The sequence below is a fragment of the Anoplopoma fimbria genome, chromosome 1 (assembly GCF_027596085.1).
Source record: "Anoplopoma fimbria isolate UVic2021 breed Golden Eagle Sablefish chromosome 1, Afim_UVic_2022, whole genome shotgun sequence".
Classification (NCBI taxonomy): Eukaryota; Metazoa; Chordata; class Actinopteri; order Perciformes; family Anoplopomatidae; genus Anoplopoma; species Anoplopoma fimbria.
Window position 1 is genome coordinate 22,322,183 of NC_072449.1, and position 14,426 is coordinate 22,336,608.

Consider the following 14,426-nt stretch of genomic DNA (forward strand, 5'->3'; position numbering starts at 1 on the left):
TGTAGTCGGCTAATTAGCTGTCTTGACTGGTTGTTATCATCTGAAGGTCAAACCAATGAGGTCCAACAACAACCAGCAATGACAAATAATGCCTCATGCAATGATGTCATATTGATATGCTTATCAGTAACATATACCTTTCTCCATGTGAAACCTAATTTCCTGCTGTCAAGATATAGCACCTGAAAACCACTGAAGATAGATATGACCCTCAAATCCATGCATATCCACTGTTAATGAAATTAGTCCAAGCCACTTAGCTGAGACTATCACATATTGAGAGTCCTATTACATGTATAACGAGCAGGCATAAAGACGGAAGAAATGCATTACCTCACTCTAATTCATCACAACTATGCTTTTAAGTGCCTGGGTTAATGGCGATAGTCTTCCTTCTCTGAAGATGTCTCCGGAGATTCTAGCCCTGAGGAATAACGTAGTCAACTCCCTGGAGGTTATCCTTGTCCCAGTGTCTATTTTTACAGTCCAGTGTCTGATTGGCCAACAAGGTGTGTGTGTGTGTGTGTGTGTGTGTGTGTGTGTGTGTGTGCGTGTGCGTGTGCGTGTGTGTGTGTAAGCTCATGTTGTGTCATAAGGTGCCTCTGTGCCATCTGTCGCCCTCAGAGGAGCCGTTGTGAAGACAGACCACGCCTAGCCAGTCCGTCTCAGAGAATGCAAAACACAACCTTAGGCTTTCCTTGCTCTTTTGTACTGACAGCTATATCAGGATCATGAGAGGAATACAGGATACACATTCCCCATTAATGCTTTTAATGAAATAAAAAAACAAGGTCATTTTGCTTTTCTTTGTAGAGACAACTGTATGTGGTAGGATCAAGTCCATTAAATCTCAATTGCAGATAATCTCTTAAGCATGCATTGAATATGCATCGGATCCACTGATGTGACATGCTAACAGTAAACATGAACAGATTTGCTTGGCAGGTGTAATAACAGGTTGTTCATGAGTCATTGCTTGTGTAGTCAGAGTATGAATTTGTTGTCCAACCGAAAGGGCGAGATGATTCACATTTGCGTTACAGACTTGTCTGGCTGAAAAACAAAAAACACGAAGCAGCATAGTTCTTAAGGTCCATTACTTACCTTAACTGCCCTCCTGCCTAATCCTCCTTAAGTGCAGCACATAGGATGTTTAAACCAAGCAGAAACCTCAGAGGCTGAAAATAGAAGCCAGGAAGAGGGGATAAAACCTACACCTATCTGACAGAACAGAGGAAGGAGGAAGTGTTTTCTTTTTGGTAAATAAAGTTAACGCTAATGCACAAATTGAAGGAGCTGATGGGGACTGCATTGCACTATTCTTGTTACATTAACCTAGTATGATTTCATGTGATCAATAAATTAATTGATTGATTGAATGAAGAAGTCATGTGCCAAAGTGTAAAATTCTAATGCCAGTATTGGTCATGAAAATGTTAGTTTTGGTACCAACCGACAACAAGACCTCAGGGTTGACGTTAGCAGCAGCCTAGCTTGTTAGCCTTAGCTAGTTGGCTAGCTTTGAGCTAGTTGGGCAGGTTTCAGCAACGAGGCTTCATTTGACCTGTCTCAGCTCCATCCTAGCACCATCTCTTTGCCCGATTTTGAATTTTATTCAGGATTTAAGATGGGTTGTCACTGCTAAGATGGCGAAGTCCAAAGACGACCACTTTGAGCTTCATTTTGGCTCTTCAGAAACCATTGTTGACGTCACGTCCATGTTTTATTAAGTGTATGGTTAAAACCAAACAGGGTCTCCTTTTGCCGCTATGATTTCTCTCTCCACGATCCAAAGACATTTGCATCTCACTGTATGTATGTGCAGCTCACTGTGTGTCTTTGAATGCTAGCCCATTGATGGACTCACAACTGTCCATGGTTTTTTTATTGCCTTTTTGTCAATGCATATTGGGAAAGGCTTAGTATATTACTGTATTGCCATTAGTAAAAAAGTAGAGTTATCACAACATGTAGGCACCGTGTGGTATACTTGTCACTCTTTAAAGGTGTCTGGTACTCACAAATGTACTCCACAAATGTCAATCTGAAAGGGCAACTTCACTATTGATATGCTCCACAGGTAACGACTGAACCAGCACACGTTTATCTAAAAAACTTCACTAGTGTTCCCCATCCTTTTCTAGCTTCTCAGCGGCATCTCTAATTAGTCAGCAACTGGAAGCATGTTGGAAGCACATGCCACTGCAAGGCAAATGGCTCACTGTTATGGCTTAGCACGATTAGATGTGGCATGGATTAATGAGAGAGGGCCTTAAATAACACGTAAATGCTAACGGAGTACCCCAGCATGCCCTTGTCGGAAGGGCAGGAAAATCATTTCCTCACCATTGAAAGAAAAAATGACATTCTTTATTGAATGTTTCCAGTGAAAAGAGATAAGAATTTAGAGCATGACCCTGAGCACAAATCTTTAAAGCAATATGCTTCTAGAGGGATGAATGAACCAAGGCCAATTATACAATTTTAAATCGGAACATTTTTTTTAGCACCTCAGAGCCACTTGCCGAACCTTGGGTGATGCCATTTTCCATGTTTTTTTTACTTTCTAGTCAACACCATTGTATTATAGTCTTTTTTTTTTAAATATTACTTACTTACTTTTTATTTTATTCTACAGCATGTAAAGTGTCTCTGAGAACTTTGAAAAGCAATATAAATCTGATGTATTGTGTATTATTGATGTATTATTAATATTAGAAGTTGTATCTTCTCCCTGTGTTTGCATGGCTTTCCTCTGGGTGATTTGGTTTCCAACCCCAAAGACATGCACATTAGTTATATTAGGATCCTCTTGCTTTAGCCCCTGACCAAGGTGATGGCCTCAGAACTGTAGTTGGTCCCCCCCAGGCAATGCGTTGGTAGTTACTCAGCGCTCCTAAATAGTTGGGATGGGTCACATTCAGAGGACAAACTATCCCATGGGGACTTAGAAAGTGTAACTAATTTTAAATAGGATAAAACAAATGAGCTTCTCAGTAGAGCATAGATGACTCTTGTGTCACGATCAAAGGGGTTTATTCTGATATGGTCAGCAGGGGGCCGATTTTCCAGCAGGGAAATGCACTGCATGTACACTTCAGAAAGATGAATTGCACTTCAATGGCAGTTGTCTGGTTAGTTAATTAGCAGGAGCTCCTGTATGCATAGATTATCTAAGAGGGGGAAACATTATGTAGCAAAAACCCACCACAATCTTCAGTCTGGGAAATCAAGTTAGGCTATGGTAGAGATGCACCGATCGATCTGACGCTATTTGCAGCAGGATGGCTTTTAGCATATCAGCCATATCCAACATGTCCGTCTCACATTTCCCACTTTTTACCGATCACGTTTGTTTATACACGCGTGCCACATGATAGTGTTACGCCGGCACTCAGCCGCACAGACAGTAAAGTCCCAGCGACGCACACACCTACATCATGCCGTTGGTTTGGAACTACTTAAGCATGAAAATATATAAAGCTCGCAATTTATCACGACTACAAGTCCAAAAGAAGTTTGTGGATAACAACCTAAAAATCATTTGGAACACCTAAATTAATCAGACACTTACTATATTATAATTCATTCCTGTGCCTCCTGCTCTGAGTAATCGCAGTGACCGGCTCGTCTGCTGACAGCACGGCCTCTCCCTTGCACAGTCCTGCATGTAATGGAGCCAACAGCTAAGGTTAACAGGGGTTGCATTGACTTGAATTATGACACATTCAACCTCTAATCAGAAAAACTACGTTTATGGCGACGGTGAATTATAACGCTGTCATGATGTGATTAAATATAATCATGTAGAATTTAGTTCTGGCTCTAAACAGCTTATAATATTTAATTTAATCTAAAGGCAATTTTTTCTTTAATCAAAGCAAATAGTTAATAAATATAAAATAATGTATTTCCTAATCATTTCAATTGTGTACTGAAATTCTAGTTAGATGTCATTTTTTTGCAGGAAGCTGGGTTTTTGTACACAATTCAAGTTTAGTTATTATTTTGGTGGTGTTTGTAATAGTTGGGTCAATCCACAGCTAGGGCTTTCGTTTGTATAGTGCTAACAGAAAAGCCTTCTGTTTAATTTATATTATTTTATACTTATGTCTTTAACCTATTGAGCAGATTTTTATATATTAATGAGCACCAAGGAAAGTATAAATGTTCACCACCATTAGATAAATGCAAATTTCCCCGCTGCGGGACTAATAAAGGATTATCTTATCTCATCTTAAATCTCTTGTTTGGTGAGTTTTATTGGTTATGTAAAGGAAGCCTCCTTCTACAGTCATTTTCAGACTGCAGTCAACGGTTTTGCTGTTGCTGTTGTTCCATGACCTGTCTGCTTGATGGATCTCTGAGCTGTAACACCAACCTACTCAGTGCTGTTTCATGTTCTGTATTAAATCAGAAACGTTGTGAAAAATTCCGTAAAGAGATGTGCAGATTGAGGCTTTGATTTCAAACTCGGTCACACAGTTCTATCTTAGATCTTTGCGTTGTCTTGGTCTTTTCTTTCTGTTTTTATCCTGCTGGGTGTTTGTATGATCTTCAACGTACTGTAAACCATTCAGTTTAATGGGAAATAACAGTTTAGCAGCTTTTTGTTGAGGCTGCTTATCAGAAGCCTCTTTGATGCGCAGCCACTGTTTTGCTTTGATTTGATTGGCTTACAGTTGAAAAAGCGTATCGTGGTCAGCAGGGACTTAATATGAGGACAGGAAAAGACCAGCTGAGGCATCATCTTCTTGGCTACTGTGGCGGGTGACCCTTGTATATTCACTGGCAGACTACATTTACTGGCATTTGATACTTGGTCTTAATATTAGACTCTGTTAGTATGTGAGGCGGGACATCAGTATGCGATTGACTGCCGGTGAGTCGTCCAAATGCTCAGCTGCAGCCAACTGGTCAACGCCAGCAAGCCAGGGAGAATAGACGGCCGTGGTAAACATTGTTCAACATTTTTCTCTGGTCATAGAATCGGTTTGGGCTTCTGGTTTTCTCCATATGCTGTCAACGTGTTCGCACAATTATCTTTCTCAGCTCCGTAACCTTGACGGAGACACGCTCGTGCCGGCTTTTTTATTCCAATTAGTGCTTTAATCCAATTACAAGTGTTGTCTGCCGTAATCTCTGATGGGTCTGCATCGTCTTCCTCCATTCATAGACGCCGCCCAAGAAGCGACTGCACACACCATAATGAGTACTCAAGTGCTGCTCTGCCTCTCTGCCCTGCCCCTGGCTCTGTCTGGCTGTATCTGAAATGGTGCATTCCCATCTTATTGATCCTCTTCCTGGTGGAGTCACAGGCAGGCTTATCCGGCTCGTCCCAGCTTGTCTGCCTTCTGAATGGACACACAGAGAGAGCTGTGTGCATGTGCCAGGCTTCGGGCCTCTGTGTAGTCCCAGGCAGCTTGTGGCTGAGTGGTCATTGTGGCTCCCTCCCTCCTGCCCTCCTGCCCTCCCTGTCCCCTCTTTTTGCCGCCTTTGTTGTTACAGGAATTATTAGGGATGCATGAAATTCTGCCCAGTTAGCACAGCATAAATGTATTATATTCTGCTGAACCTTAAAAAGCTTTCTCACAAGTAGCAAGGAGGCGGCTGCGTTGTGGGCTTTTTCAGGGGATCGTGTCGTGACTAGCACTAACAGGGAAGCCACTGGAGAAACACTGTTATGATTAATCTGGAAGAATGAGTGTTATTTTGCGACAGTCCGTGATGATTCATTGTGTCCGCAGAGATGTTACCGTTTCAGTCATTGTTCATGCCACACAGACTCCCTATTCAAGTATGTAGTCGCCACATAGGATTGAAACCGGAAAAAAAGAAAAACATCCTCGCACTGTGCCCAGTATTCAGCCTTCAAGATTCTTTCCATATCACTGATTATGCATGTCTGTTTTAGACATTGTGACAGACTGCTCTCTCTCTCAGTCCTTGCACAGGTTGCACAGCTCTACTGGAGCCCTAAACTGGACGGAAATCAAACTGGCCTTTTTGGCTTGATTATGTTTCTCATTGTCTCTCATGTGTTATCAACATGTTTTTCCTGCATTGCGGTAGTTTGTGTTCACATCCTTTTCTGAATGATTTACTAAGCCACAATTATCTCTTTTCTGTTTTCCAGAAGCCTTCTCCCCCCCCCTATATATTTTTAAATGTCGCTGCCAGTACGATGTCTGCATTTTCTTCTGGCCTTGTTTTCAGCCTTCTAAATACTGACTCATTACAGGAGTACACAGCATGGCATGATGGGCCACAGACACTCAGATCTCTGCCTCCCTGGGCTTTTGTTGTGTGGCGCACAGCTGAGGCAGATGCTGAGGGGCTCTCGCTCTAAATTACCTGAATGAGGGCGAATTCTGTTGGCCACTGAAGTGGAGTGCACCGTAGCTCATTGACTCTCAGCTTCTCTTCAGCAAAGAGAGGCAAAGGAATGAGAGGCTTGCACCCATTATAGAGTTCATTTAATATTTTATTTTGGCTTCAGTTTGAGTCATGATGCTACTTAAAAGATGTTATTGCTCCACGGTGTTTCCAATATACACATATTATTCGAGAGACTCAACCTAATAGATTTACCACAGCCCCAAATGGTATGCATGTTTTGTATTTATGATTGATTCTTGTCAGTACTCCTGTGAAATGCAGTGCCAAGTCTGGGAGAATGGTGCATTCATGTGCAACTGCATAGACTGGAAAAACATTTTCCCTCATTTGAATTTAGCTTGGGAGTTCAATTTTGTTTGGCAACAGACTCAAGTGATGCATGTCGAACACGCCCACCAAAATTAAATTCTCAGTATGTGACGGATCCCCCATGATCAGGGAAATAACAAAGTATATTCTCTTAAATTGTAGTTTTTAATGAATAAGCTAGATGATGTAGCTTATCTATACATATTTTGGAGAACAGCACAATGCAAAACAGTTATTTGTTTTCTGCTTTTAAGAAATATAGATCTGCATTAATAATTAGAATAAACCTTCCACAATTTCCCGACGGCAAAAGTAATGTATTCAGATTGCTTGTTTTATTCAACAAGAAGTCAAAAACCCAAAGATATTTAGTGGGACTTATCGACTAATCATTGAATCAACTAATCATTTCAGCTCCAGTCAGGGCACACCTGTCCCTGTCGACATCAAGAACTATCAGTAAAGTCTGCTCAGAACTAAGCCAGCTCTCCGCAGTGGCGCCTGTGAAACTGTGTTTGGGTTTAAATTTGTCACAGTTTTTTGTACTGTGTTTTAACAACCTCTTCAGTGTGCATAGTAACCCTTAAGAGGGTCCACTGTTGGGTCCAACCAGACCGCCATGATTACATTTTTGTAGTGTTTAATACAAATGAACAGCTGTTTTTATGCCTACATGCCGGCTACAGTCTTTGGGTTGTCCGTCTGTCCGTCCTATCCGACCTATCCTACACAAAGGTCTAAGAGGATAAAATGACAAAGTGATGACACTTTGGATAGACTTGGATGTAAACAGCAACATGACTGGTTGGCGGAGGCATACAACCACTAAGCGGTAATTCTGGTTTCAATAGACTTCTTAATGTTGCCAACGTGAAGACGGTCACACATTTCATCCGTCAGGGAGCTTTTTTTTAATATGGGTTAGAATTTAATTTATATGTCATGTTTTGACAGTATATTTTATCTGAAGATAGTTATTTTTTCATGGATCTGATGTATTTAAACCAGGATATGTTTTCTATAATTTGTGCATCAAACTACAGTACACAACAAAACGATTATTCTGGCTTATGACGAAGCGTTAAAAGGGATGTGCCATAAAATATGAAATGTTGTATGATACTTCAATATCAAAGCGAAACACCTTTCAAACGTCCACACTACAACAACAGATAGGTGTCTGAATCATCTCTACTGTGGCAGCTCAGCTTCTGCTGCCTCGGCCTCTTATTCTAATATGTGCTGCCCTATTATGTAACACATAAATATGACCATTATGTCAGTTTTTCAAGTGATAGTTTTACGCCCTCGATTTTTAACATGTACCATTCCGTGTCACAAAACAAATCCTTTTATCTGCTGACTGTAATCGCAGAATATTTAAATATTTAGATGCAATTAATAATTTCTAACTTTATAAAAGTAAGTTAAGTACATATGAATTGCATTGTAAGCCTCCTCACTAAGTTCTGCAGAAGCCACAGAAAGAAAAATTTGGATTAAGATTCAGGATTTAAAAGGGTAATTTGGTCTGAAAGCCTTCAAATAGATATTATTAAGAACAAAGCAGTGTCTTTGCACTACTGGTTCCTCTTGGGTTGGAACATTCTCATTTCCTTTAAAAGTAATGCACAGAGATTTACTGTGAGCTGCCCGCCATCTGTTGTGAAGTCTCATCATGTTTTTAAAAGTAATGCACAAATGAAATGCCCCTAGCGTCTTAAGCCTGGCTGCCTCAGCTTGGGGCTGTAATAAGGGTATGAGCCTCAAATTAATTGTTAAAATTTCCTTTTCAAATATCTTGTGGTTTCACTGAATAATATCCTACACAGGGCTGAATTCATAGCTTTTACTCAAATAGAGTATGTGGTTAACTGGTGCAGACGTTAGACCATCATATCACCGATGGCTGAGCCACTGAAGGCAATCATAGTTATTAATTGAAGTTGTGCGCTGTGTTTTAACAACCTCTCCAATGTAAATAGTCAGTCTTCAGAGGCTGCACTGCTGCGTCCAATCAGACAGCCAAATGAGAGAGAGAGAGAGAGAGAGAGAGAGAGAGATCAAAATATGGGAAGAGGGGAGCTGGGAAACACGTTTCCATGGCAACTGGAAGAAGTGAGTATAACTGGTTGAGAGGCATGAGCAGCAAGCAAACTCTCACTTGTTCCTTAAAAGTAGTGAGACCTGAATACAGCCACTTTGGGTAAGTATTTTCTCTTTAGGACTGAGGTCTCAGAGGTCTGTGTTTGTTCTAAATGAAAGTTTATTTCTGGTAAAATGCACAGAAATCAGTTTACTTTTCATGAAGAATCAAAATGTGTGAGGTTTGTGTGTACCAAAACACCTGAATTACGTGCTAATCTCTTTTATTTTAATTTCACAATAACTTACCCGTGCTAGAACATGTGGGACAAGAAACATTTTTGATATATTGTAAGTTAGTCTAATGCAATATATTAAATACACACTGGTACCATTACTGAGGCAGAGACACTTTATCCCTGCGGAAAAATGACCCTTCACAAAGCCCTGCCCCCCCGCTGCTACTGCGTTAAGATGTCAGAGCTATCATGGTGCCCACACTGTTACTGCACTCCCTTAATAAATATATAATGAATACATTTTGACAAACTTTTGTATCTCTGTGGTCTATAAAACTGTGTAAAACATTAAGGTTGCTGCTATGTAAATAATAATATACTTTTGATTTTAAAAGGTTTTGTTTTTCTTTTCTTGTATCACAAATTGCAGAAACTCCTGACAGATCAGATTATTTTGTTTATTTTAGATTAGCAATAGTTAAGCTTAGGTGTATAACTGTGACTGTCAATGAGGCAATTTAAGTGTGCCTGTGTGTGATTTACACTGACAGAAGAGATAATGAACCTAATCCCACAAGGCAAGTGAACCGAGTAGCAGCGGGTGGAGGCTTACTACAACATCTAGTAGCACAGGCTGTAACACCCGAGGTGGTGTTCAAAGATAACTACAGAGGCCAGAGGAAAGAGGCCATGCTCTGCATTAATTCTCATCAATATGATGTCCTTGCTCTTCATATCTTATCAGTCACCTCAAACATAACCGTCGAAAAGTCAGTATAATCCTGCGGGTAACTTAAATTTAAGATCCAACCCGATAGAGCTAGAAAGGACGGGTTCAGGCTACATGAAGCTGTTTAAGGCTCTCCAACTCTCCAACTGCAACCACTGATTACCGTAGCCCAAGGACATCAATGTACATCATTTACATTCAAGAAATAGTAACCTCCTCCCACCGTTATCACGAGACACAAACACACCCACACACGTGCAGGCACATGTGTATGCAGTGGTGCTAAGTAGTACAATGCCCCATGGCTGTACTGGAGACATCTTGGAGATGACCGTTGAATAGAAGGAATTATGCAGTCAGTTCTAGTCCTTAACTACAGTTTCATTTAAATAAAGTGGCACCAAATATTTTGCTGCATTGTCCTGTGACCTGTATTTAGAAATAGCAGAGAAATCAACTCACTTCATGCCACCACTAATTATATCGTATTTTTACTCCATGTTGGTATATATTTAATGAGATTGCTCTAAGACTACAAACACTAGGGTTTGTGATGACCTACAGAGACATGAATTATCAACACTGCAAGCTGTCTCCTATAGTCATAATCAGCCTGCATCCAAATATGACATTGCCCACAGCTACAGTAAACGTTACATCACAAATAAACTGCTAATGTCAGAGCAACGGTACTTGTGTTGCTTTCAGACTTGCCTTGTGCTTTTCGGTTTGGATGCAGGGAAATGGGACCAACAACTAGATTTTTATTGCTGCCGTTTTCTTGGTAATTGTCTCGGCATTGTGGTGGGGTTTAGGCAGACCATCATTCTCTGCTCATACTGTATGTCATCTGTCAAGTTGAACACATGGTGCGATTGTGATTACGACTTAATTTACTGCTCAGATTTTGGGACAGACCGGCATTCTTCATCCATTTGTTGGCAGCTGACGTTCCAAACATATTGTGCATCCATAAATGGTAATGTCTCGAAGGCAGAGATTATTAAATCTAATTACCCTCCTTGGTTTTTCTCAGTATGTCTTTCCATATCATTCTTAAGAAAGAAATTATTGATGTGAAATGGAATCCAAAACTACTCAGAAGTAGAGCCATACCTCAACTTTGAATGTTTTTTTTAGTCTCCGGACGTTGGTTTGTAGATTGAAAATTCCTCTTGGGCTTTTGTTAATGTCTCTGACATGCTCCTGTTTTCATTTATTGTATTATAGGCGCTCGATAGAGGTTAATTGTGATGGGGAGGAGATTTAATTTTTCATCTTAATTCAGTTTATGTGAAAGGTAATTTTTTGGGATGAAGAGCAAACTCTAAAAAGAAATGTCAAATTTAACTCCGGGCGGATTGCATGTTTTTCTTGAAGTAGGCCATCCTTGCTACTCAAATAGGTTCTCATTAGGTCTCTCAACCGGTCTAGTTGTGAAGGCCTTAACAACTAGGAAACTTAGTTTACTTATTTTTTGACGTTTTCCAATTTGTTTGCATGTTTCATAGGCCTAAGGTTAGGTTAGCCAATTAGTGGTACATCCAGGGCCTGCGTCCTTTCTCCTCGTTGTAAGTCCACGTACTAGTTGTTGGCCGGGACCCAGGCAACCCCCCCCCCAGCAGACCCAATCTGACCCTGCACCCCATCGCTGCTGTCAAAACTACAATGTTAAAATCACAGGAAAAAAAATATAGAAATGTAACTTTTTTCTTTTGCATTTGTCTTTTTTTTTAAACTGTTAAATGTAGCAATGGACATTTTTAAATATTGGCTACATGGTAGTATTGGAAAAATAAAACCCTCTTGATATTGAATTACGTATTGGAAATCAAGACGACAGGCGAAATTCATTCTTTTATGTACATTGCTTCTATTCTTCTGCTTTAAATGCCATAATATAGATATCTATATATAGATATAGTCACTATGATCCCTACTGGGTTGAAATGGATTACTCACTGGTACTCACATGTTGATTAGGTAACATTCTTCTTGTTATTTGGCCACCTTCTGCTTTCAACCCCGAACTTGAGCTAGAGTAGCTTGTTAAATATATGAAAAGTTGGCTGTTGGTTGGAAAGCAATTACACTGTCTTGGTTATCACTTTGTGCGATACGGGCCATGTAGTCGAATTAATAATTTAGCTAGAGAATATTTTCATTTAGAAAACTCAGAGACTGTGCAACTGTTTTGTTCTTCTATTGTAATATTCTACTGAATAAGAAGAAAAACATATAGCAAGAGACGGAGAATAGAATGGGGGATTGTGTGTTGTTAATCCCTGTGGGACCCTCGTCATTTTGAATGTCAGCTTGCTTGCAGGATGTGACAATGGTTATGCTTTGTTGGTTTTAATATGGGAAACACAGTGCTGTGAAGTACACTGGCAGGTTTCACTATTTGGGTGCTGCTTTCTGACTTCTGGACATTAATTCAATTCACACAGCTGATCCAGTTAGATGACAGTTTGTGATGATTTAGCAGGTTATCAATTTATCAGTTATCAATTGATAGTACCTGATCGTTAATAATAAAGCCAATTGAGCCAGCTAAAACTAATGCATCAGTCCAGCATAAATCCTACCTTCATGACCTTCATGGTGTTCAGGTTTGTTGAAACTGTTTTAGAAAAGTGCTGATAAAACTTTATTGCCATTTTAGAGGTGGTAGTTTGTGGTGCTGTTGAATTATACTGAGAGGTGTTTGAGATATTCAGGCTACTGTACTTGTCATTGATATACATGGTTATTGCAGGGTTGCTGTTTTAAACTGCATTAGTTTTATCGAGGTGCAACAACCAGCAACTGAGTGTTTGACTTTTTTTTTTCCACTTTTGCATTTAATTTGCTCCTAAAAGACAATGTTATTGTAAGCATTAAGTGTAGTTCTGCAATATTCTGCAACCTCTGCATTTCTCTGCAAAAATGTCAAAAATAATTTTTCCGAAAAAAAGAAGAAAACAACTTTTATGCACATTCCATTTCAGCCAATATGCTTAGCAACAAGACACTCATTCATCACCGTTCCCACATCTCACCCTTCTCTCTAACAGACACACCTACCTGGCCCTTTTGGAATTGAAAAATACGAGGGATTGAAAATGATGTACATTGATCTTTTACTTCATTGGAGTTCTCATAATGGGTTTACGTCTTAACAATGGCTGAAACCGGAAGTAAAGTGGAAATAGAAACACAGAAATACATCAATTAGACAACATTTCAACAGTAGTAATAAAACCAGCATGTTTTCAAGGTTTTTTCCTCACCTACTTAGATAGCTTTGGCTCGGTAGGGAACCATCACAGAACACTTTCAGACATTGAATGTGATAATGGGTTTTTACAAATAAACTTCACTTGACTTGATTTAACCATCATCTCCTTGCCTCCTCTGAAAATGAGTTGCCTGTTCCACTAAATGAAAACAAACGGTAGTTATTTCCTTGTTCCAATTAAAACAAAAACCCTTATCCATAAATTTACATAACAGTGTCTTAGTTAGCAGTTCATATGAAAATAATGAGTGGGTTTTTGATGCCTGGTTTTCATGTTCCCTCACTTTGAACATCAAACCCTGCTGACAAAATGAAACAATTCGGCTCATTTAGAGATAAAACCTTCAAACAACTGAATAACTGCCATGCATGCTATCAATAATGGCGCAGGAAGAGCTCAAACAACAGGGATTTTCAGAGCCTATCCTATATTCAGTTTCTAGCTGACACTGCTTCTCTTATGGAATGAGGGATCATATTCTACACAACTACTTCATATCATTCTCTAGAAGAATGAAATAATAATGAATTGATCAGTTGTTTAAGTGTTCTTTTAAACATAAATATCCAAAGTCACTGGTTCCAGCTTTTCCAATCCGAATACTGTATTTGCTGGTTTTCTTAGTCTCCTTTGATGAAGAGGCTGACTGTTTGACTTTTTGGATATCTGACCATTAGTTCGAAAAGAAGCCCAAGCAACTAACATTTGTTAACTTGGGCTTTGTAAGATCATTTATTTTTGCTAGTTATACCTAGCAGTGGTCACTCTGGAAAATCATTTTTTCTGCATTTTGGGCCCATTTAGTCACGTTTCTTAGTCTCACCACAGGCCCCCCATGGGAGATTCTGCAAGGAACAAGTGAAGCTTTGTTCTAATTGAGCACAGAAGTGTTTCAGGCCATACTTCTGTCTATGTCAAATAAATCTGTCTTTTTTATCTTTAATTAAGTGCAGGCTTTCACTGAGAGACATGCTTTATTTATCTTGTTAGACAGGCAGGATGTTTTTTTAAAAGCATCTTAAATGCCAATTTCTCTCAAAATACATTGGCAGCACAGCATTGGTTCTTACCAACTGCTGAGTGTTAACTGAATAACTGCAGTGCTGGCTGGATGTTATTGCTCTCAAGGGGCCAGGAAGACGGCTGGCAAAAGAGCAGCAGGACAGATCAGGGTTTTCGGTAATAGGGCTGCTGGAGCCAAAGGTGGCATAGTCAATTTCTTGATGTGCATGTGCATTGCTTTCCACAAGTTTCCTGTACAAACACAGTAAAAATTGTGGATGTATTTGGAAAGCTATGGGTGTTGCCACCTACAGGCAAGGCAAATATAGGCTGCTGTAATTTGGGCCAACTGCAGGAAATGAGAGTAACAGCTTGATCCAT

At 39.8% G+C, this 14,426-nt stretch overlaps 1 protein-coding gene across 5 annotated transcripts in view; it reads left to right on the plus strand.

Annotated features, from left to right (window-relative positions):
- The window catches only part of ncam1b (neural cell adhesion molecule 1b), a 66,793-nt gene that overhangs the window by 13,089 nt on the left and 39,278 nt on the right, over positions 1 to 14,426 (plus strand). The window lies entirely within an intron of this gene.